The 26,858-nt window shown below is 35.9% G+C and overlaps 1 protein-coding gene across 2 annotated transcripts in view; it reads left to right on the top strand.

Moving 5' to 3' along the window:
- LOC138715445 (uncharacterized) overlaps positions 1 to 26,858 on the top strand; it is a 71,949-nt gene that overhangs the window by 3,908 nt on the left and 41,183 nt on the right. The window lies entirely within an intron of this gene.

The raw sequence follows: 26,858 nt of genomic DNA, 5'->3' as shown, positions 1-26,858 counted from the left end.
TTTAAATTTTGAGTTGTTCCTCTTTAGAACTGGCCTGTCGATATTACTATGCTTGCAGGCTTGAGACTGATCTGCAATTACTTTGGCAGCCGTCTACCAATATCCCTTTCTCTTTGAGTGCTAATATCGCATACACAATTATGAACCATAATTCATTATTCAAAAACATAATTTAAATAAATAAATATATTTTCAGCTACAAAATACATTATTAAGCACATTAATAAGATAGGGTAAAGGTTGGTAAAATCGTGATATGAGTAATATCGTAATAGTTGGTATGAGAATTTATTACAATTTTACTTATCGAGACAAAAATCTGTTTTTTTTTTGACAATGTATTAAGGACAAGTTCATGGACAAGTTGCTGCATCAAATCGGTCCTTCTCTCGCTCTGTAAAAGCATGATAAGAAGCTATCAAACACAGTATCACGATATTACTCTTATCACAATATTAACAAGATTTACCCTACTTCGTTTTCCTCTCTCCTACAATTTGTTATTCCATTTGAATGAAATATATTATTTCCTTCTTTTAAAGTATTGACAATTCATAGGGAATGGAATATTTCTCGAATTTTGGAAAAAAATATTTCTCAACATCTAATTACAGTAAATATACATTATTCAATTCATTTATGCCTGATTTGAATTCGTGAAACATCGCGAAATCCGTATCAAGTCGGGAATGCGATTTTTTAAGCAATTAGCGAATTATGTGCGCGAATTTTCAATTTTTAATTTTTTTTTACTACAATCGATAATCGATAGCTGTCGCACAGATAAGGTCGATATTTATGGTCGCTAGTATTGCACATTCGATACTGAATCTGTTTTAGTCAACGGTCAACGAGCTAGAAGGTTTTAATTCAAATACCTGGTCTAAACACACTCCTGACATCATATCTGATATATGTAGCGATGTGCGAGAATCGTATTGTGAGCATTGTGAGCCTGCTGAATGTCATATTATTTTGGACGTGTTGAGTGTGTTTGTTTTATTTGTTTATAGTGTCACACATAGGCGAAATAACATTATTGTGTTCCCGTGCAAGTGAGGCTACAAGAATTCTTAATAATAAAATAGCTCCAATAGAGCTTTCCAGTATATAAGGCATAGGTTTTATTGCACAGACAAAAGTACAGTCATGTGTAAATTTTGTAATTGTGAGGTCTCGTGGGAAAGAAGAGATACTGTTGAGAAAGATTTGAAGTTGGTAAAACATGCATCGGCAATTAATTTTCGCAAGGAAGACGAACAATCTCTTGTGCTGACTTCTATTGCCACTTGTTTTTGCAGTGTGCAAAACAAAAAGAAAAATTGCGAATATCTGGGAAAAAGTGTTGGAAAGACTTTATAAAAACGAACATACCAATTTCCAAGCTCGAAAACGAACAATGTGAAAATACTGAAAAATTTAATTGAAAGCACCGATTTTCCCATTTGAAAATCCCACATTTTGCACTTTGAACTCAACAAAAAATTCCAGTCTCTAACGATTCAGAATGCTTTATGGTTGCTGGGTCGTTAGTAGTCAATAACATTTAAGCTGTGCTCATGTTTGAATCTAAATCCACACAGCAATCAAGTCTTCAAAAGGCTTGTTTTTTAAGATCTGATGCATGCGAGGTGAGAGACCACACTATACGAGCAATAGTGAGTGGTTTCTAAAGCTAAGAGGTGCGCGGTCAGAAGTGCGTTCCACCATGATTGTCTCAAATTCGGCAATCCTGAGTATGAGGCTTTTACATGAGGTGGGTCCTTCATCTTTCCATGCAAGAAATGTTTATCATCAGAAAGATTGTCAAGGGGTGACAGTACAAAAGTTCATGTCAGTTCACATCATGTTTCAACCAAGCTATCACTGGTGAGAGAACAACAGGATGGAGTCTGCAATAGATCGCCTACCAAGAAAATTTTATCTTCTGAGAGAACACTAAGTCTGCCAGAGATACATACATGATACCGAATCTCTTACAGTCCAACTAGAAACAGTAAGATTAAACATGCAAAATACATTTGATACTCTCAGTCAAGTACTTAGTTATGTCAATATTCTAGAATCTGACATAAGAGATCTAAAAGAGAACTCTTCACTTAAAAATTACATGTGTTTGCTAGTAGCTAACAGAAATTCCTCCAGTGTCTTGACATGGTAGTGTGATCCAAAAAACCGAACTTTCAAAAATTCAAATTCCCACAAGGCTAATATTATGCATTAATGTGTAAAACAAGCACAAAAAATGTCATTAAAATATTACCATTTACAAGTCGCTCCAGAGCTGAGAAGTTTATAATGTGTAACATAGTGAAAGAAAAAAGTCAGGGCAGCTTTTGAAGGAGTAGAAAACTCTTATCGGTGTTTGGATAAAAGTTATAGAAGAAACTGTTTCTATTCATCTTCTTCAATGTCTCATTGTACTTTTGGAACAGGTTGATAGTGCGTTCTGTCGTGTCATTTACTACTTCGTCTAAGAGGAGCAATCACGAAGTTCCTTGAAAACCACTCTGTAGGAAGTCTGTGCAGGAAAGATTGAGATTTGTCTCTGCCTATTTCAGTCTTCAAATAAATAACTGGTTCTCAATGTTATAGGATTCTCCAATTTCAGGTTTTCCAATTTAGCCATGTTCTGTAGTCATTGAGGAGTATCAGGTTTCTGTGGAGGCTGCAAGTTTGTTACTATATTTTCCTTTTTTGCTGGTTAAACGAATTGAGTCCGCAACAGACCACATTATTTAAAGCCTGTTTAGTAAATGATGATGATGATGATGATGATGATTGTGATGATTTTTCTTTTTCTCTGTGATCACTTGGTCATCAAAAAGCAACTAGATGCTCAGAGAGAAACCAAAGATGTTGGCAAAATGCCATAATAGCCTATAATTGTGCTTTCTTATCTACAGTTTGGTTGGGACATTTCTTATGGAGAGTAAGAAGCTTGATATCATTATATGGACTTTGAATACCAACAAATACTCTCTAACATTAATACTAGAAAGCTTTCCTGTTTAGCATTGCAAGCGGCGGCGAAAAGTAACAGTGCTGCCATCTAGCGGCTTGAAACGTTCGCACACTCCGTGCGTCGTGCTGGATTACGTGAGGAAAAGAGGAGAGGTGTGCATTTGATTTCAATAAGAAGCTGGAAAGCAATAAATAGTATACTTTAGAGTCACTTTGTTCATAACATTTTTAATTAATAACAAATTACAAAGTTATTAGAATAGAAATGAATTGATAAATTCTCATATTTTCAAATTTGATGAAATTTAGTTGTGCATGACTTTAGCAGCTTTCATACATCGCTTGTTTTCTTTTTTAGCTGTATGGTTGTCCATTTTATTTTTGATGTAACAATTTATTAACACATTGAAATATTTGTCAATGAAGACATTGGCACAGTCACTGCAAATGGACATGTTAACAGGGAGCACTACCATTTTAACTAGTTCTTTTTTTACACCAATTCTAGTTTTATAAATAACATGATCAGTTTCTTTGAAAACATCAGAACACAATTGGCTGAGCATTAGAGAAACATCATTAGGAAAAAATTTTTGAATCTTTACAGTATTTTTTATTTGCGATGTGCGTTGTTACGTCATTGTTGGGGTTTTCTTTACAAGATAAATTTCTTCGACAAATTTCGTGATTTATTCTGCTACACACCCAACCTGCAACATAAGCTCTTGCATTTTCTTGCAACACGGTTTCTTCATTTGTATGCTGTACATTTTTGTCATCAACAGTTACATCCAAATCGGAGACATCTGTAATGCCTGGACTGCAAAAATTCAATTTAGCTGCCTCGATATCTCCTTTCTTGAGTAAGAAAGAACAAACGTCAGCTTCACAGTTGCTTGTTTCAGGAGGACTTAGGAATTGATTCATCATGATTGCCCGAATTGTAGCTCTAAACTTCGAGCAGTCTGGAGTTACGTTGTTTCCACCTTTAGATCGAATAATAGAAAAGAGATTTTCTATGCAGTCTTGTGTTAATCTTCTTGTTATTAAAAATTTAAATCCATAATTATAATGCAATTCTTTCCATAGCAGTTTTAAAGATTGTAAATTTTCTAGCCAGCCATTTATACATTTTGGGTTCATTTTCCTGTTGTTTATTACCTGGATATTTCTAAATGTTTTTTTCTATTTCATTAAAAAAATTCCAGTGTGTGGAATTTTCACTTAGTGGCCTATTTAAGGCTTTACTAGTTTGGAAACTAGAAGAGTTAAAACAATCAAAAGCTTTATCCATGAACAGGATGAAGTCTGCAGTAGGTTGAGCCTCCTCTGGTAACTGTTTGAATTTTATGAGTGTTGCCATAGCTTTTCCTACAGAATGACTTAATAACTGTGTAGCAAGGCACACTCGCATCAGTGTGAATGGTGGTAGATTCAAGTGATTAAGTTTTACTTTAGGACAAAGTTGGGGATTCATATCTTTATCTATAAAATAAAGTTTTTCTAGGTATTCCCACTTAATTAATTTATCAAATAGCTTAAAATTATAATGTTTTAAATTATTCCTTACGCTCTTAATCAAATGTGGTGTATCATGAAACAAATTTTTTTCACCATCGTGTTCAAAATAAGGCTGTACTTCATTACATCCAAGCAGTCTTCTCAATTTAGTGTTGTTTGATCCTTGGTCTGAAACAATCGCTTTAGGGATAAATCCCGTATCTTTTATTTCATTTATTTCATTTCAAGCAGATGTGATTTTAAAATCTCTGCAGGCATGGCATCTTTCGATAGAAAATAACCAATGGTTTGCTTAAAATTTTTACACATTCCTCGAATCATAAAAACCATTGCTTGGTTTGCAAGTGGTACCTCTGAATCTTTTACGTTAGTTGGAGATTGTTGGTTAGGGCTGTGTATACCCAATTCAATGAATCCCTCAAAAATGTCCACTTTAGCATTGTACGTTATATTTTCCTTCAAATACATTTCATCTACAGCAATTTTTACTACCTCTTCATTTAGTGGCAGCATTCCAGACTTTACTTTTAATAATTGTAAAATGGTGGGATTTGTACCGGGGCCTTTACCAAATCCATGAAGCCAATTTCGGAGAGATCTGACTGTTAGCAAACACAATTTTCTCCTTAAAAATCTGTAGCCCTGAGGTGAGCAATAATGGAGTGCCAATGCAAAACTTTTATCGTAACTGGAATACCGCCTTCCCAATTTTTTCTTTCTTTTTAAGCGCACTTGCGACATAATGAATTCATCATTAGAAACAATTTTGATTAAATCAGTATTTGAACTGGTTGTCTTCAGAGCTCTCACTTCCACCCGAAGGGATGAAATAATTTTTTTGTGTTTAGATACCAACTTTTGAGCTGCAATCAATTTCTTAGAAAGTGTCTTTATCAGAAGATTTTGAGCCATCTTTGACCTTTTAGGATTTCTTGCATCTTAAAAAATAAACAGGGACTTAATTTAGTGAAATATTAATAACGTCTTGAAAGTCTAGGGCTAGGTAAATAATATTTTGCGAATAACTAACTGAATCAGTTTTTATGAGAAAACATGAGTTCACACACTTTCTTCACAAAATCAATAATTCGTATTTTTATGTTACGTATACAATATGCGTCTATTTAGTTTGAAAAAGTCATGACTTTCTATATTTTATATGGAGAAACTATAAAGAAATTGTGTTTGGTATGATGGAAGTAAAGTAGTTTTATGCAGTTTAATAACTGATTCACTTAGCACAGAGAACATGTTATTGCTAATGTACTATCTGATTATGAGGTACCTGGTAGAGGACTATCGTCATTTCTGTCTGGAATCGGAGAACCTGTCACCTCCTCGATGGAAGGTCTAATGCGTTTCTTTGGGGACCTTCGTGGTTCTTTCATTGTACTTTGACCCATATTTTCGGAAGAAGGAGTTGTTAAATTCAGTGAAGGAATAGCTGTTCTCTTCAGACTGTTATTAAAAAAATATATGAAAAATTAACAGGTCTATGACTCATTTGAAACTTCGGTACTTTTCCAATTACACCTTATTTTTACTTACTCCTGACTTTTCAAATTAGGGTTATTGAAGTCCGATAATCTAAAGTGATCTGAACATATTCTGTGATTTTTGTACAGATACTCTGTTCCTCTAGTTTTAAACGTTTCGTCTAGGTCCTGTCTTTTACATTTATTTACCCATATGGCACATCTATAAGACAAAAACAAATAACAGTAATAATAATAATAATAATAATAATATGATGATGATGGTGAGGACACGAGACCTGTCATGTGAATCGTGCGAGTGGGGAAAGAATGAGCTAACAGAAAGAGAGTTTGTTTCATGATTAAAATTATACGAATCTACTGACACGAAAGTTCATCTCAGACTAATTATCTTCCTTCTCCATACCCATTGGTGAGAGCCGCAACACATGATAAGGTCACAGAACAAGTTATCTACTGACTCTACTGTAATAATCATCATCATCCTGTGGCAGAAAAGTAATAGACTACTTGTATTTACATGACCACTCACTCACCTACTCACTTCGGAAATCTGAAGAACGATCTAGCATCTTTTTGCCAAGCGTAGTTTTTACAGAAGAACACAGAACAAACAATTCCACTTTCCCTGACATTTTGTGGAACAGCCATGAGAATAATCCTTACGACTTACACTACGTGTTGAAGTACAAAACTCTTGTTAGATGCAGTTTACCGCTCTACGTGCCACGTTATCCTCACTGTCAACATTCCCTGCCACTAGATAGCACTGATGAGTCATTCGCCTCTCTTATCGTGAACTTTCCAGTATTAATGTTAGAGAGTATTTGATACCAATAGATGCTTTGTTCCACTCTCTAATGTTATCTAGTGTCTCAGCAATGGCTCCAGCTACAAATACTGCTGCACAATCTGGAAGACTGACTCTGTTCAAGGCACTGACTACTTTAGGTGACTGGAATATGGTTTTAGGGACACTAGGTGGTGAGGAGGAACATCTGAAGCGGGTAATAATGTTAAAAATCAAGATAATGGTTCAGACAGTCGATATGCATTCTCGCTATCAGATGCACTAGGTGATTAACATGATGTAGAGGGTCGGTTGCTCTTCCTTTCATGGATATAAATTCACTTCTTCATGTCCACCGAGTTAGCGCTGTGATAATGCGTCTGCCTTCAGACTAGCCGGCTCATGTTCGATTCTCGGCAGGGTCAGAAATTTTCATGTAAGATTTCTACCTCGGGACTACGAGAGATGGTGGTGCACAACTTTTACTCACTAAATTGTACACCAGTATGCTTGAATTAAATCCCAAATCTGTCCACGTGCATATGAAAAGAAGGCATATGTCACTGTTGATAGTGATTCATCCATAGGATGGGGACATTAAGCCTGGTGGTCCCCTGGGTGCTATTCAACAGGAGTAGGCTACGTGCCGGCACCAGGTTTCTCCCTTTCTTTCTTCCTCACCTTTGTCATCGTCCTCATCATTTCCTACACTACACTTACACATATACTCACTCTAATACACGACATAACTCTTAACAGATACACATTATGCATAACGTGGCCTGCCGAGTGGTGTGCAGCTTGAAAATGGGTCACAGTCCTGCCATCTATCCGCGGTATGCAGAATCACGCAAGTGAAGTGGGTAGGCATTAGACACACACAGACTTCACTTCTTCGTACCGAGCTCTCTTCATTCATTCTTGGTTTCTTTTGCAGCTGTTTGACATCACTACCTTCCATGCTACTTCAAAATACTTTTCTCTTTGCTTTTCAAGAAACATCTGGTCCTCCTCATTTCTAATCTCTTTCATTGCACGTGTCAAACTACTTGCCCAGATCTCTTTAATGTGTTTTGTTTCATTACATTACTTCCTTGCGGTCTGCTCTTTTTTTTAGATCCAGATATTTATCATAGTTTGGGAAGTTTCTTAACACACAAATCTATTCACAGAGTTGGAATCCTTGTATGCTCCCTTAGGTCAATTTGTAAGTATGTTGGAGGGGCTTGTCTTTGTCCAAGAGATGAACCTGTACACTTGGAGCATGTCTAATCCACGTGGTAATCTTGCTGTCGACAATTTAGAGATTGGCTTCCCAAGCAGCCAGTTCATTGGGGAAGATCTCAAACTATTAGACATATTCATTTACTCATACCCGATAAAATTGACATAAATTACACTAGCCTGCGAATTTCAACTTTGTGTTTGTTGCTAACTAAGTAATGTGATTTTATAATATAATGTTGATGTGCTGAATCCGAATTTTCAATCCGTTTGCTTCTATCACATCAGGTGTGTTTGCAAAATCACTTTAAATGTATTTTATAATTATGTGAATTTCATCACAAACTTTTTCATTTCACTTTTTTATTTCAAATTCAAAAGCAATATTTAAAACATACAACTTGCTGAAATTATGTGTATGGTTGTTCGTACATGTCACTAGAGTGTTTTTGCTTTGTTTTATCTTGTTTACTTCACTATTGGATGTATAAATTAGCACAATGTATCACACAAAAAATTACACCACTTGCTTCTTAGTTGAGAAAGTCCTCCTGTTCCTCTTTCTTTTATGTTTCTCTTCAGGTATTTCACACTTTAACATCCAACAATAATCACCAAGCATACTGATGCTCCCGCGTCCCTGGTACCTTCTTTCGAACTCCTGCAGATCCTTGTGAAATCGTTCATCTTACTTTTAGCTGAAAAATTCTAGATTTCCGGCAAAATAATCTAGCTGAGAAAACAGAAAATTTTGATACTCATCTTACAACCAAATTCCTTGTATGCTTCAAGCATGTTAGCCACAATGTTTCGGTAATTAGGATCCTTGTTGCCAAGAAATTTTAAAACAACATCCATGCTGATTTCTCCTTTTCATCCATACTGTTTTTAAATGCTGCACCAGACATGTTTTCTTATGTCAAGACCATTAAATATGTATCTTCTTTCAATTTGCTTCAGATAGTAGTGGAAATTTGTCACATATGTACTTAAAACAGCCTCCTTCCTTATTTAAAGCTTTTACAAGCTGTTTCATTAAGCCAAGCTTGATGTGGAGAAATGGCAGCACAACTTTAGAAGAACTCACAAGGCTTTGGCGCACAACATTCTTACAACCGACTTCCAGATTTTGTCGAGGTGGCCAGTCTTTCATAGTCCAGTGATCAACTCGTACCCTACTATCCTATAGGCAAAGAATGCATGGAAATTTGGTAAAATCATATTGTTGACCCAGCAACTTAGTAAGAACTTTGAAATCATCACAAACTTGCCAGTTGTATTCCTATAGTCTAGTCGCAATGACAGCAGTTGCAAATTTGTGTATGATTTTTTGAGGATCACTGAATAGGCAATGGGCACTGAACCAAAAACGTTTCCGTTATGAAGGAGGAAATCCTTTAAACTTCGCTTGGAAGCATCAGTGAACATTCTCCATTCACTTAGGTCATAGTTTGGAAGTCCAAGTTTTAGCATAAATTCTTTCACATTACTGCAATATACAAAATTATCATCTTTGGAGAAAAAGTATTTAAAACCTATTTTATGTTGTCAGTACCATTAGAATGACGTTTGTTTAAGATTTTCTGGTCGCACAGGGATTGGTATACATTAGGCACAGGTAAAATGGCTGACCGAATAACTGAATACACGATTTGATTTTTATGTTTAGAATCGTGCCCCTTCACATCACACGAACAGAAGTAGCAGTCATTACTATGGTTCGACTGCTCTCTCCAAACCATAGGTACTCCAAAAGATAGCAACGGTCTTCTCCAATTGATCAAATAACGAAGTTCTTCAGTGCATACTCTACATACTTTGTGTGGTGCCCAAGCTTTACTTTGGTCTTTGATTCCAAAATAGGCATGGTATGGCTTTTTCACAAAATGTGTAATATTACACCTCTGCTTAGGCGATGTGTATATCCTACATAAGTTATATAACAAAAGTGGTCTGGATTATTTAGACATCCTCGATGCAACATGGTAAATACTTTCTTACTGAACTAAAAACTTTCAACATTCTACTCCACAATAAAGCTTCAAACTGATTTCGTTTCGTTTCCAGATGAAATGCAGACTAATGAAATGTGAGAGAAACTAGACGAGTTGAGTTGAGTCTCTCACCAAGGAGTGGCTGACATTTCTATCTTTCACAAATAAAAATAATGACAAGGCTGCACGTTATTTCGCCCTAACTTCCTTATGTGCTTGCACCCCCTATCTGCTAAGAAACATCCAGTGTCCTTGGTTTTCAAAATAAACACTTTAAAAATATGTTGAATACATTTGGTTTTCATATCCTAACATACTAAACCTACATATGTTAAAGTATTACAGTTTAAATGATTATGCTATAAATTGTCGTAATATATTATAAGAAAATAAAAATAACAAAAAAATGGTACGTGGTAGGAACTTTTTGGCTTTGAATTTGATTTCAGCATGCTAAAAATACCCTAAAAACATTAAAACTTTGGAGGCAGGAATTTCATCGCTGACTAGTGTTATTAAAATGGAGCGACCTCTGATATCACTTCATTAACTTAAAATTTAACTACAAAATAGCAGTTTGACTGTCAAGAGACAAAAGCGAAGTATGTGGAGCTAAGATTAGAAAAACTTCAGTTTTTGCCATAGTATCATGGACAACCCCAGTCCATGCTTATCTTCTTCTTTCATATTGTTGGACAGGGAACTGTAAATGTGTAGAAAATAGTGTAAAAAACTCTTTTGTAACTTGTTTTAGAATCACTCTACCTATTTTTGTCTCAGACTGCCAAAAATGAATTATGTGGGAAGACTTTTTTAATGTTTTATATCGATAGGGATGTAAGTTCGTAATTATGCGAGTCCAAGGAACAAATCTGTGATAAAAATTAATAATAAAATAGGAAAATAAAACAATTAGATACTTGGAGTATTGACAGTCTACTGAAGATATCACTCTCTTCTCCACCAAAGTGTGCAGGATGATTTCTTCTTCATCCTTAACTTCCTTTCCCAAAAGTGGCAAACAGGCAGAGAGATTCATTGGACACAACTGATCCACTAAATCCTCAGCGTGAGGAACCACAAGCCTCGCACCTCATTGCAAAGATGGCACACAGCACCGGCCTGCACCTCACATGCCAAGCCTGTAGTAGTGGTGGTAGAGGTTGCTATCAATGGGCCGGCTCGATTTCTCCATAGGTATTGACAATAGGTACACTCTGGTGGCTGTTTAGTATACTTGGGGTTTGCCAAAGTGTCGCCATATTAGTTGTGAGTTGCTTGACGCAGACACAAAGCAAAAGTGAAATAAGGTAAGATTTTCACGTTTTTCTTTTAATTTACTAGTGTAATGAAGGAAGCATTTCTGTCAAATATTAATCCTGTATAAATTTCTGCAGACACTGTCTCAAAGTACGATGAATTCTCGTTATTTAGTCATATTTCCATTAAAAATTTAGTTACCTTGGACGGATACAGAGTCATGTTAAACGATGCACTGCTAGTTGCCTTCAATGAGTTGGTCTGCATTGCTATGAATGGGCTAGTGGCCCAATGATGGAAACCATAACTACTGTTTCGAATTAGTTAACAAAGAGCCGTGCTAGCTGATTTAATACGTGTATAATGTAAACTAATGATTAGTTATACATGCATATATTATAAATATGTATGTTTTCTTTCCTAGATACCGTCAAAAATGAAATATGATTGGTGGCAGGAAGATGGTATGAGTCGTGCTTTAGCTGCAGTACGAAATGGTGACATGGGTGTCAATGAGGCTGCCAGAACATATAGTGAGCCTAGGGTAGCATTACAAAGACATTTAGTGGGCAAGAATTGTTTTGCTATTGAACATAAAAAAAAAGTATAGGTATCAAGCTGATCTTCCCACAGAAGTGGAAAATGAATTTATTGCTAATGTTCTCAAACTTGAGGAAATTAGGCCTATTGTGGTTTTACGCCAAGGGAATTGCACTTGCTATCTTTTGATATAACCAAAAGGAACGAAATGCCTCGTATATTCAGTAAAGAAAAGAGAATCGTCGGAAAGAAATTGTATTATACATCCCGAACTTAACTTGCGTCAACCAGAGTCGACCTCTTTTGCTCGAGCTAAGGGGTTTAATAAAGAAAACATAAGTCATTTTTTTGATACCTTGCAGAAAATTGTTGACGAAAACCAGCTCAATTCAATGGGAGTATTCAAGGTTGATGAGACTGGTTTATAAACTGTGTAAAACAAACCTAGAAAGATGCTTGCCTTCAAGTTAAAAGAGCAGTAGGTTTGACAGCCAGTGGCAACAGAGGTTTCTCTACTAATCCAGTTTGCTGCACAAGTGTTGCGTGTCAGTATGTTCCACCACTGATCATCTACAAACGTGCGCGTTCTGCAAAAGGATTAGAAGATGGAGCTTCATTGGGAACAATTTTTGCTTATTATCCTGAAAGTGGATACATTAACAAATATGTATTTGTGAGGTGCTTAAGGCATTTCATCGGCACTGTCCATTCTTCAAAGGAAGGAGAAGTCTTGCTTCTTCTTGATGGACATTCAACTCACACCAGAAATCTCATCAAGCTGGCACACACTACTCTTAGGCTGCAGCCATTGGACGTGTCGTTTGTTAAGCATTTGAGTAAGCAAACCTGAAGTTCTTACCCAATTTCATATACCACGACTGTTTGGTAAAACATGTGGACTGGCGGCAACAATAGGGACTGCAGTAAATGGATTTGCAAAAACTGGAGTTTGGCCAGTCAACAGGGCCATGTTCCAAGATTGCCATTTTGTGGCAACGATGCAGTTTGAAACAGATGATGTTCCCATTAATGAAGCTTCTACAATTGGACTTTTCAATGAGTAAATTCCAGAACCAAATTGGCCTAATACCGTGAATCTAGAAAAAGGAGCAATAGCATCTGGAAGTCAAGATAGTTTAGAATGTCTTCCAGCTGATGCAACAACGTTGGCACCAAAATTGCAAGTTTCCTTGGGTGAAATCTTCTCCTATACCAAACAAAATTTCTTTCGGAAGAAGTGCAAATAAAGCTCAGAGAATGATAGTGATCATGAGCAGTCCGTACAAGCAGAGGCTGGAAGAGGTAAAAAGCAAACAACTAAAAGGAGACGTCTTGAAAATTCTGCACCAGAGAAGTCAGCTCAAACCAAACTCTCGTTTTCTTCAAATAGTTCAACGAGGTGTAATTATAAGAAGAAGTCATGGTATTGTGGCCTCTGTTGGAATGGCATAAAAGGAGATATGATTCACTGTCTGTCATGCAACGAGTGGGTTCATGAGAATTGTGCTGCTGTTCCAAAGAAGCCAAAGTGTTCTATTGCGAAAACTGTGACTAAAGTTTGACAACGTTTTATAAAAGTTTCGTTTTTTCTCATGTTAGCTGCTATAAAGAAAACTGAATTCATGGTTTCCATTGCATGTTCTTTTTTAAGTTTTTCAGTTTTTTATTTGGTCAGCCAAAGAGAGAAGAAGGATAGAGTTTAATTGGCTTAACAATAAGTAATGGTATTTATAGTCTAATACTTCAATTGTCTTGATATGTTTTGTTTTTAGGTATATAAATTGCTGTTTTGTTTGATTAGCCCTTAAACTTTCAACTTTCGTTATTTTTTAAATGTTTTAGTTCTGTTTAATCACGCTATAGAACAAATAGGGCCTAAAGTCTTTTCTTTTTATTTCTTTAAGATCGTAAATAATTTTAGATATAAATGCTGCAGGTCGAAGCCTGATTACCAACTGACAATGATGTATTTCATTTTCTTGTGTTAATGAAATATCTGAAGATTTTTGTAAGTGCCCTAGTGGTCTTGCTTGTGTTCGAATACACATTCTGTGGTTCCACATGCCAACACACTACTCATATTAATGCCGAAGATATTGTGTATAGGCATTTATTTAGATGTGGGTTGTTATTTAACAATATTATTCTGCAGCCCATTCATGGAAACTACCTGGTCCAATGAAGGAAACAAGCTTCTTTCATTGGGCCGATGATGCTTACTTTTATTTTCCAAATATTTCATTAACATCGGATATTTATAACCTCTGTTTGTAGCGTAGTGAAATACAGAAGATAATGTTTAAGTTTGCTTGAAAAAGGAAATAAATATTACTTTATCCGAGGATATTATATCAGATTTATTTTAAGTGGCCCATTGATAGCAACCTTACCCTATGTCTGAGAAAAGTAAAATTGGTTATGGAAAGACTCAATCCTGCCACTTTTTGCAACAACATATTGTATTTTCCCTGGACCAAATATACAATATGGCGTTGCTAGAAGTGGCAGTGATATGCTGAACATGTTAAATTACCTTGGTGTAACAGTGTGTGGTATAAATGTGTATGCAGATGCATCTTGGGATAGTATAGTATTTCCTAATGTGGAGCACAACAAACAAGCACCACATTATCTTATTCCTGGCTGGTGCATCTTGGCATAATCCAAACAATACGTTGGTGTGAGCAGATATTGAAAGTTAGTTAGTTGGTGTTGTTCTGTGGATTTCTCACACTTTATCTGCCGTTATTGTGTTGGAGATACGAACGTTGGGAGAAAGTAAAAAAGATTTTGTGGATGCATAGAACAGCACTTGACCCATGCTGCCTCATTTCCAGGAAACATTTATTTATTTATTTATTTACTCTGGTGGAATTAAGGCCATCAGGCCTTCTCTTCCACATCACCAGAAATACAATACAACTACAAGAAAATTATACATCAATGCAATTAATCTACAGTAATGTTTCTGAGTAAAGAACACACAAACACATGTATTTCCTCCTTCTATTGTTTTTATTTAATTTGTGTATATAGTATAATGCTGTATATTTGTGCATATAATAGCATAGTAGGTAGGACAATGTATGTGATATGATGTGAGGCAACCCTCTGCTGCAGAGCGCACAGATGAAGTGTCAGAAGTCTACTCCCCTTCTTTGCGACACGAGACAGCATTTTAAATTATGCACACATACAAGAGAATGTTGAATTGCACTTTTCCTTTATTTGTAGCTGTTTATTATTGCGTCATTTAATATTTTTAAATTTGCGATTATTAGCAGAGAGAACCAGTTGTTAAAAAATTAGAATGACATCACAGGATATATCAATGGATTTGCACATACGATTACTGGAATTGCGATGTGTTAACCTTATGACCAGAGATTTCAACGTTGACTATGAAGCCGAACAAGCATGTACATAAGCGAAAATTTTAATATTATAATTTCAAGTTATCATAATACATACTTATTATTAGGAATTTTATACAATACAGGTCATTATGCAATGCAGAAAGAAAGAAGGGCTGACTATTATTTGGAAATAGGCCTATGTAGATACGACCTCAAGTGAAGTATTCATATCATGAAATAATGTTATTTAATTATTCTCTCTATTTACAATCCCCTAGTTACTTTCTTCTCACTATGTATGGGAGGTAACTCGGGCATGAAGTTCTACCTTGTTGACCCCAAAACGCCTTCATTGCATGTAAAGACGACACCTTCACACTTACAACTCTGCTCAAAAACATGACGGCTTTCCCTCACATTCTTCACTACGAGCAAGAAATAAACACTTAGCTCAGTTGCCAATTCTTGAAGTCATTGTCATATTTATTTCTACCATGCGCCTAAGAGCTGAGGAGAAAATGGGAGTTTATGAGGGTTTACCAATTCTAGGAAAAAAGGCCGTCATGTTTTGGAGCAAGGCATGCCCTCACCATTATTACAATCTAAAAAGCGCCCACATTCCAGTACAGTGTCCTGAAATTTTCGCATGGTTTACATTGTGTGAATACTGGGTGAAGAACTTTTAATTGCACAACTGAACAACACAGCATGTCTTAGTAGTCTACTGTTGTGTAACGTTTATTGTTCTAATTGCAACTAACAAACAATAAAATTACAAAAATTGGATAAGCAATAAAAAAATCGAGCGAGTCGGGTCAAATGGTAGTCTTTGAGCCTCGTATTTGGAAGGTCCTGGGTTCAAACCCCTTGGTCAGCCAATCTGATTGAGATTTTTTATGGTTTCACTCAATCACAAAGGCACATGCTGGAATGGAAATTTACATACCAAGATTCATGATCTCCTTAATCACCAATATAATAAACATTAAAACAAAATCTAAATCAGTTACATGAACATAAGCCATCTATAACACACAATAAAAACAGAGTCAGAACAAAAGTCCACGACCTATTGATATACCCTACACACGTGATATGACCACAGATGTTAAAGTGTGTATAAATAAACTTCATAAAAAAAGTTACCAACTGAGAATAAGTAAAACAGAGAAAATGTGATTATGGGATTTTTAGGTTAGGTTGGACAAATTTAATTTCAGGTAAAATTAATAATAGGACCTCAGAATGGCTCGAAATTAACATAGAAGTAAAACAGCAGTCTCTCCTTCCTTCTGTTTATAATGCACATGAATTACATTCTTCAGGAATTGAGACAAATGCGACATGGTCAGTTTCAGGTAAACAGAAATTTGAAAACAGTTTCATTGATATTTGCAGATAACCTACTTTTAATATCATCTGCAGAAAACTATTTACAATACTCAGTATATAATTTAAACATCATTGCAAAAAAAATATAACATGGAAATAAATACAGGAAGGCCTTCTGGTGAAAATAACCTGTCCCTAGTAAAATATGTGTAGATGGCAAAATTTTAGAATGAGTCAATGATTTTACATATCTTGGCTACAAATTAATATTTGATCATTATTTGGATATAATAAGCAAAATTGTAAAGTACTCCAAAACTATGGAAATAATAAACAGGATAATGAAACCTTCCCTGGTACAGAAAAGCACTAGAATACGCCTTTAACAAACGTTGTATTCTGTTATGGTAGTGAGGCATGGACTTTAAGGTGGATGGATGAATGCATGAGATTTATGCAAAGAACAGCATGATATACAAAATGAGATCATAAACGCAAAGACGAAGTAATGGAAGAACTCGGTCTGGAATCAGTATTCTATTTCATACAGAAATATTAGAACTGGATGAGCCATTTGCAATGTGTGAGATCCCACAGAATTCCAAAAGCTATGCTTCACTATCAACCCCATGGGAAAAGATCTGTGGGACATCCGATAAAGAGTTGAGGAGAAAATTCCTGGTTATTATGAGAGTGTAATAGTTGACATGGCCTAACACTTGTATAGATGATGATGATGATGAAGTCAGGTAGGTAGAGATGTTTGTTGTGCAGCAGCATGGTGTGCTGGTTTTGGTTTTTCCACACCCATACTGCATATGCAAGGAATTTCCCACCATCGATTACAGTTAAGGGAAAATTATTACGTGCTGAAAATAAATTATAAATATTATTGTTTTTACAAAATATACTAATTTGGGGCTTTATGCCACAAAATACTGGAATATGCTACAGTGCATGCTCAATAGTCCATTATAGGGGAATGTCTTGTGGTATCGGACAGCAGCTGGTATCGGACAAACTCAGTTGCCAAACAGGTGCTGCCATAAGCGGGAATAGGAAGTAACTAACAGATCCGGCTGCATGCTGTTTGCCACATTTAGTCCAGCTGTAGTGTTGTTTGTGTGTGGTTAATTCTTTTGTTGTTGGTGTTGTGTGTAGCCCTGCAAGGAGTTAAATTTGCCAGCAAGTTTCTGGAGTAAAAGTAAGTCGAGTTAGATTTTAAGCACACTGATTAAAACAACATATTTTACTCTATAAACTGCAGTGTTAAAATCCCTTGAACTTCAAAGCTGCTCCTTCAGACATTTATTTGTTACTGCGCGTCATTCAGGTGGTATCGGACAATAAAGTGGTGGGCAGTATCGGACAGTGAAGGTCGTGATCCATGCATTGATAATAATGGCTCTGCATTTTATTTCAGGAAAAAAAAAAGGGAAAAATAACAGGAAAATGGGAGGAAGAAAACATGGTATTGGCTGTACATAAAATACGTAACAAAGAAATGACAATAAGAGAAGCAAGTGTTCGTTTTAATGTACCCAGAAGTACTTTAGGAGATCGAATTAAAGCTCTTGAAGATGGTAAGGTAATCCCTTTGAAATCATGTATGGCTAATAGTGGGACTTTTCGGAGAACTTTTACTGACGAGCAAGATGCCGACTTGTACAATCATATAAAGACAGCCACTCATGCCACTAAATAAAAATGAGTTTTTAAAACTCGCTTACCAGTTTGCAGAGAAACTAAAAGTTGTTCATCGTTTCAATACGACAAAAATGATGACCGGGAAGGAATTTTATTACGAATTCATGAAGAAACATAAAGATCTGAGCTTAAGGATGGCAGAATCAACCAGTTTACAGAGGGCAGCAGGTTTCAATAGAGAGCAAACAGACAGAATTTTTGATCAGCTAAGTGATCTGATGGGGAAATATTCGTACAGACCATCAAGAATATTCAATGGAGATGAGACTGGTGTGTCTTGTGTCCACAACAATCACCTCAAAGGAAAAAAACAAGTGGGAAAACTAACATCTGGAGAGAGGGGTAAGAATGTTACTGTCCTTTCAATAAATGCTTCTGGTGATCAGTACAGTCCACCATTGTTTATCTTTCCACGCGTGAGAGTTGATAATGACTTAACAAAAGATGCACCAGTGGGAAGTGTTTTTGATGGCCAGCCAAGTGGGTGGATCACGAAAGAAGGCTTCCTCAAATGGATGAAAAGTTTTGTAGACAAAGTGAATCCATGCGAAAAAAAGCCCTGTTCTTTTGATTGTGGATGGGCATGCCAGCCATAAGGGTCTGGATGTGGTTTTGTACGCAAAACAGCATCATGCTCACATGCTTAGCCTACCACCCCATATTACCCACAAATTGCAACCGCTTGATAGAGTTGTGATGAAACCTTTCAAGAATGCTTATAATGAAGCATGCTCTTTATGGATGAGAAAATATCCTAATCTGAAAATTGGTCTCAAGGACATAGCTGGATTGGTAAACCCTGCCCTGCATTTCGATCTTTGGCACCTCATCTCAGTGGCGTATACTGGTTAAAGGGTTTGGGCTACCACTGCCCCCATTATTACACAAAATATATTTTAAAATCCCTATAATAAAATTCCTTACATATTTATGTGAATTCCAGACGTCTTGATTGGGACGAAAATACGTTGATGACTTCGTCATTGAAATTACAGTTGGGCCACTTGCAAAGTTTCTGTAGAAATGACTTTTCAATGGATATTAGTGCCAAGCCGGATAAACGTTCTTGTGTATGAGTTGATCTACAGTAGGATTTTATTCTCTTCATCGCAGAAAATGTTCTTTCTACCGATGCTGACGTAGCTGGTATTGTCACAATTAATGTTGCCAATTTAAGGACTTCAGGAATAACTTGGTTCAGCTGGTTTTCATATATGGCAGATAATATTTCGTGGATAGGTTTGTTCGAAAAATCAAAGACTTCTGCTGAATATATTACACTTAATTCATTTTTCAAACGTACTTGATCAAAGTGACTGTTATAGGACTGAAATAATTTGTTTAGTGCCTCATTCGGGAAGTTTTCTCTATAAGCAAAAAATTTTTGAGAATCTATAAGCTTTCCATAATCAGAAAATCTGTCAGTAATTTCCATTTGCATACGATCTAGTATGCTGTAGTACAGCTGCCTGTATTTCAATTCATCATCTCCTTTTCTTCGCTTTAATGGTGGTTCCATTGTATTGGCTGAAGAATTTTCATTTTCCATATTACTCCATATGGATGGAAACCCACTACATCTGAACTCGGATATAGTATTTTTTTAACTTTGATACCTCTTGCAAGTAGTATGCTATGTGTAGACTTTTTGTCTGAAGAATATTGTAGAGCACATCTGTATGTGCGAACACTGTAGCATAGACTTCAAGAAGAAATATATTCTGAAACTGTGTGAAAAAACTAAGATATCCTTGAGCCTGCACAATTACATCATCATAGTTTTCTTCAGAGTCATTACAAATTATATTTTGAAAGAAAGCAGTCCGTTTTTCTCTGTATTCCTTTACTGTATTTACAAGCCGAGATGTAAAATTCAATCTAGTTGGTGCTACTTTTGGGAGTTTCTTGTTCATAAATTCCTTGAGTTTTCTGATCTTTTAGGAGATGATGAGAAAAATGCAGCTAAACCCGACGGTGTTTTGAAAAAAATGCGGCATTCTGAAATGGATGAAGTAGTTTTTTGCAAAACTAAATTGAGAACATGGCTGTAACAGTGGACAAATAGTGCTTGAGGATACTTTTCTTGAACTTTTGTTTTTAAGCCATTAATATTTCCCGCCATAACTGAAGCACCATCGTATGTCTGTGCAATTAATTTATTGCCGACATTGTATTCTGCTGTAACACCTTCCACATGCTGAAACAAAGCAGCAGCAGTTTTGTCCGATCTGACATTTGTGAATCCTATAATCCGTTCTTGAACATTGGCAGTACTGTCGACGTATCTTAAAACAGTGGGCAATTGACTCTGATTAGAGCAGTAACTTGTTTCATCAACAACAATGGCCACAAAAGGTTTTATGTTCTTTATCATAACCCCACTTATAGCAAATATTAACTCATTCTGAATTGCGGGAGAAGTACCACGAAATACTGTTGAACTCTTAAGATGATTGGCCAGTAAATGGTCAAATTCACTTAAGGAACTTAAATATTCAATATAATTTCCTATATTGTCTGATTCCACACTCTCGTTATGACCCCGAAAAGCCAATTCTTGTTTTCCTAGAAAGCAGACTGCGTTAATAAGACGCAGTAAAATCTCCCGATTTTTTTTTTTCACAAGAGCATTGTGTTGGTTGATGTGTAGAGCTTTTTGCTTATCTAGCTGTAAATCAATTCTTGTCTTCCCAAAGTTTGCAAAGTTCATGCTACTACAAATATGAGCTTTTGATTTGTCGTATTCTAGGACTGCCGTTCGAAGGGAGTTCATATTAGAAAACCCCTCTTTTGACTACACATTAGTTTCGTGGCTAAATAACAAACATGGCCAGCAAAATAGTTCAGACAGTTTAGAAGTACCACACAACCAATTCCACTTACAATATGATGTTGAAGTGAAATGGCGTGTGTACTCACGCTGTTTTTCTTTTACATCCATGGACAAATTTAACTCAGGAGTTGGTCCTTCCATTTTCACAATTTCAACTTTCTCGTTGTTATGTACGACGGTTAAAAGGCACTTTTAATAAACCTTCTATTACACAGTCATTTTCAACACAAACCTCTCCAGAAACTTGTTCTGCCATATTTTTCACAATATCACTTAATTGGGAAATTAAAATTAATAATTCACAATTAATATAACTCTTAGACACTCGAACAAATCACAGATTTAAAATAATGCACTGCAAGAACACAATCACATTCATGAGCTAGCATGCTAAGCGTATTGTTGCTTCGCGCCTGCAAAGAAACCGATCACGAGAGCGGCAACTCACCCGCCTACACTGCACGATGGAAACAGAAGGGAGCGGGGGACGGGCAGTTGTACGACAGGACAGCGTGCGCGGAACGATCACAGGCTACCTCACGTAGCAAGCGGTTTCTCCAGCGATGCCGCCTTGACAACTTGTTTCTTTTTGTGAGCAGAGAGCGCATATAAATCTAACAATTACTTTAATTTTAATTACTATGGTAAAACTAATAATACAAAATTATTACATTATGTTATATTATAAACTTTTTCTTTTGTAATTTCCTTGGGCTACTGCCGGTAGCCCCGGTAGTCCGCAAAATACGCCCCTGCCTCATCTCATCATATTGTACTGGTGTGTTGTAAAATCTGCCTCCAGGAAAAGCGACAATGCTTCTTCTTCATCATAGCATCATGTAACAGAGCTGCTAGTTGATGCCAATGTCCAGCTTTTTCTAATTTTGAAAGCTCTAGTAGATGTTTTATTCATCTCCTCTTAAAGCCTAGCATGGTGTTCACTGCCAGACTCGCAATACTTCATTTTTGCAGCAAATGTTAAACTTTCCGCACTTTCTGCAGATTTTCTTACATTTTCAATTTTTCTACGCTTAGACTTACTACTGTTCACCCCAAACTCTGCCTGTGGTCTTCTTCGTTTCTGTAGAGTAGGTTTCACAACATTTAAACCACATACAAACTCTTAATCTAACCACTGCTCATTGTTTTTAAAAAATCTATCACTCATCCTGTTCGATTTATCGAGTCTGCAAAACAAATTACTGAAAAAACGGGAAAAATGTCTTTCTAACAATTTAATTTGATCGTAGGTATCTTCTATACCGATTTTTTTTAAAGAAACTGCAATACTACATCTTTCTGTTTTTCTCTACTGCTTTTTTCCTTCTATAAATCATCTAACAATTCCTTCCTTTTGCAACGGTACTCCATTCTGAAACCAAAATAAATGACGAAAAATTTGTTAATTTTAACTTTTCTAACTATTTGATAGCCAAATTGAACATAGTTTTGCTTTAGAGAAGAAATTAACTAATACTGAGAATATTCGTATTTTTGACGATTAATTTGAAATACGCCAATAAATATATTTATCTAAATCTTATCAAAAGGGGCAAGTATGGGCAGTTTTACCTTTCGAGATCATTAAGTAAACATGTGAGACTACACATTGGTTGAGGAAATAACACAGGGCAACGTGAGGCAATTTTTGTTAGTCTGCATAAAGACCGAACTTAAGGAATCACAAAATCAAATTGTACATAATATGGTTGGCGGCCAGGTAGCTCAGTTGGTAGAGCAACTGGCTACGGACTGGAAGGTCTGGGGTTCGATCCCAAGTAGTGACAGAATTTTTTCTCGTTGCCAAACTTTCAGAACGGTCCCAAGGTTCACTCAGCCTCCTATAAAATTGAGTACCAGGTCTTTCCCGGGGGTAAAAGGTGGTCAGAGTGTGGTGCCGACCACACCACCTCATTCTAGTGCCGAGGTCATGGAAAGCATGGGGCTCTACCTCCATGCCCCCAAAGTGCCATCATGGCATGTTACAGGGATACCTTTTTTTTTACATAATATGGTTACATGTCCTTAGCCAAGCATAATATACTTAATCATTAGAATAATAACAACGTACTCTTAATTCAAAAACATAACTCTAGCAATCTATAATAACACTTACCTGGAAATCAACCATAGAAGCACAAAAAATAATACCGGTAACTGAAATTCTGATTGAAAAACACACAGCCACAACACAGCAAAAACGACACTTGATGCACTGGCTTCAAAGGTTCGAATACAACTGCATAGAATTAGACCTGCTACGAGGGTGGCTGTTTTATGACCGACAGACCTTGGAGATAGTTGGGGTATGTTGTAAAGACCGTAAAATTAAAAATGAAAGAATTATTTTTGACCAGCTTTTGAGTCTCTTGGGAACACTGTGCAATGTGGCGACAATTAAGCATTGTGGTCACATTTTCCATTTATTTTATTTCTTTTTAGTAGGTTATTTTGCGATCCTGTATCAACATCTTAGGTTATTTAGTATCTAAATGAGGTGAAGGTGATAATGCCAATGAAATGAGTCTGGAGTCCGGCACCGATAGTTACCCAGCATTTGCTCACTTTCCCTCTAATTACTTATCTTTTATTATAAACCATGAAGTCATTACGACATAAATATGGAATTTATTATTAGTGAAGCTACAAGATCTCGTACAATTAGTTAACACAAAATGAACACTTTCAGGAATATCTGGTTTACTAAAAAATATTCTTTTAAATATACATATAAGCATGGATCAATAAAACAACCACAATGAAAATTTAACTATTGGATTGTTAAAATGTGTGTTACAAATGTAACATCAATAGGCTATAGAGAATAACCAAAGTCCATATTATAAAATATGATGCCATGGTTAAATGCAAAAACTAATAAAGGATTTTCTTGATAGTAACGGTGTATATGTCATAAGTGTGTAGAACAGTTTTAATGGTTAGGTCTACTCAAAACAGTTAACATAATTTAAAACTAAGGTACACAGTGTATAATATAAATATCCTGAGTATCTTCATCAATATGCAATCTGGTTGTACATGCTATGTTACGTAACGTGATCGTGTTGTTTCATTTTGGATGATAAATTTGAGGAGAAATCATGCAACCACAATAAGGGAAGATTTTTAGAAAAATTTTAAGTATGAATACATGAACCGTGAAAGGGAGCGAAACTTGTTGCCCGATGAAACAGGTTAACTGTTCCTTGACTGTAGATACGGGTTTGTTTACATGCGCGTAAAAGTAGTCATGTTCAGCTGTGAAGAGGGATAAGCAGAGACAACAGATTTTTGCATAATGGCATGAAGTGTGGATTGAATATCGTAATTTATAATAATGTAGGGGAGTCGGTAGACAAATTAATTAACCATTTTAGCTTGGACTTAAAGACTGAAATATAATAATTATTTAAACATGTGCTTCAGAAAATTGAAAAATATGAGTTAAATTATTCATATTGTTTGTAAATTTAAATGACTTATTCAACACAGCAAATATTGTACAGATAAATGCTAATAATGTTAATGCACTCACAGATAGGGTTAAAACAACGAGTTACTTCAAGGATATAAAAAGTAGGCCTACTGATTGCGGTGTAACATTTCTTACTTTGAAAGAAATAGTTCTGAAACAATCAGAAATAGTTGAAACGTATCTGGGTTCCTTGTGAATGTGTTTAATAAATTGATGTATGAAACCTTTATTATCATTATTTTGACGCCTAATGGGTAATAAAGGGTTATTTTTTCGCGTAAGCAATCTCTTACCCTTTATACGAAATTATTGCGATTATATCTTACAACTAATTAGAGAAAAAACGCAAAATATAATATTTTTATCACGATTTTTTTTCTAAATTAATACGGAATTCTGTGGTCTCTAGCCTATGTTGTGAGTTACTCGTCGCAATTGATAAAGCATCATCAAGTAACGAATTTTAAAAAAGTTACTCGTAGACTGCAACACAAAGCAAGTAAATAGCGAACAACTAAGGCACAGTAATTCAACGGGGCACAACCCACGCCGCTTTCTTTGTACATAGTAGAGGAACTTTAGAACATAGTTAACCTAAAACCACTCGCCTCTTTTCCATCGGGCACTAAGTTTCGCTTCCTGATATAATTAGTGGCAATAATGTGTTTGTGGCGCTATCAACACTAAATAACGTAAGCTGATAGCAATGAGAAAGGAGAGCAATTTTGATGTGTGTCATCTGTGAGTTTGAAGAAAATAAACTCATTTATAAGATAGGAACAGATGCATTATAGGGGCCACCCATCGCACATTATATGAGTAGCTTAATATCAAAGACGGACATCTGACCTCAATAGAAATTTAGATAGCTGTGGTTTTTTTATACAACTTTTCATGCTCTTTCCAGTTATAGTGAAACCATATGCAAACTCTAACACTACATTTATAGAAAAAATTGTGTTAAATATTACAAAGAACATTGTGAATTAAAAAATTGCCTCTAGATCAAAACTATGGAGATGACAGATGTCCGTCTTTGATATTAACCTACTCATATGCAAAAAAAAAAAAAAAGGTCAGCATAAGTAGGTTCGATTAGCGTTTTTAGCATTCGATATTCGAAAGCATTAAATGCTACCAAATTAAAAATAAAATAAAATAATTTAAACAGTTTGTTACTACTGATGTGATTTTAGTCAGTTTGTATTATATTTTTGGTCCAGGGAAAATATATTTTACCATTACTGCCGTTATTTCCATTTTGAAGTAGGCTACAAGTCAACAATATAAAACAGACTGTTAATTTAGAAGTTGGCAACATATTTTATGTCGATTATAACAACAACCTGCTAAGAAACAGAGGATGGGAAGTACACCCTTAGACAAAAAAAATGACCGGGCTCCAGATTCTATGTCCGATTCGGAAGACTTCGGGTGGATTCGTCAGAGCATGATATACACGCAGACGAATTTCTTCTGCCGTAAATGTTTCCAACACTCCACTGTCACTACTATATGATGATTATATAACATGCTTCTTAAAGGGAAGATACATCGTCTCTCTCCCATAGCGCAGTCGGTAGCATTGTGGTCTTGTATTCGAAAGGTTTCGAGTTCGAATCTCAGTCTATACTTTGTTTTTTTCATTCGCATTTTTTACTTCTTGTATACTGATAATAACCTGTATTGTGAAATATTTAACAGAAAGTTAAATATTTACAAAGGGCAAATTAGATACATAATAGCAATCCCTTCCTTTGTATCTTGTATTTAAAGAGACTAAACGAAATCTTCTCGGATAGAAATAAACAAAAATAAACCTTAAGTAAAAGAAATCCTTCTTGGATAGGAATAAACAAACATAATCCTTTTCTGTGTATTAAACAAAATAAAGAAATACATCTCGGAGACCAATAAACAAAAATCAAAATAGACAAAACATTCAACACCGGGTATGTAATCCCTCCGCATCTATAACCGCCTGCATCCTACGGGGTATGGATGCGATCAGGCGTCTCAGGTACTGTCGACGTGAAGATACACGATCCCAAGCGTCCTCGATAATGTTCCAGAGTGCATCTTTTGTGGTCGGCCGACGTGGTATTGTATTTATCATCGCGTTCACAGTTTTCTTCACCTCCGACCACACATTTTCTAGGACATTCAGATCTGGTGAACGCTGAGGCCATGCTATCAGTCTGATATATGGCCTCTCTGAAAATCATCTCATGTCCTCGACACATGTGTGAACACGATGATTATCCTGTTGAAATATATATCATCATCATCATCATCATCATCATATATCATCCGTACAGAGGGAAGCATAACATTTTCCAATAAGACCTTGTATTGTTGGGCATTAA

This window comes from Periplaneta americana, chromosome 15, assembly GCF_040183065.1.
Source record: "Periplaneta americana isolate PAMFEO1 chromosome 15, P.americana_PAMFEO1_priV1, whole genome shotgun sequence".
NCBI lineage: Eukaryota > Metazoa > Arthropoda > Insecta > Blattodea > Blattidae > Periplaneta > Periplaneta americana.
The sequence above is the reverse complement of the archived record's forward strand: the minus strand, read 5'-3'. Positions and strand labels throughout refer to the sequence as shown.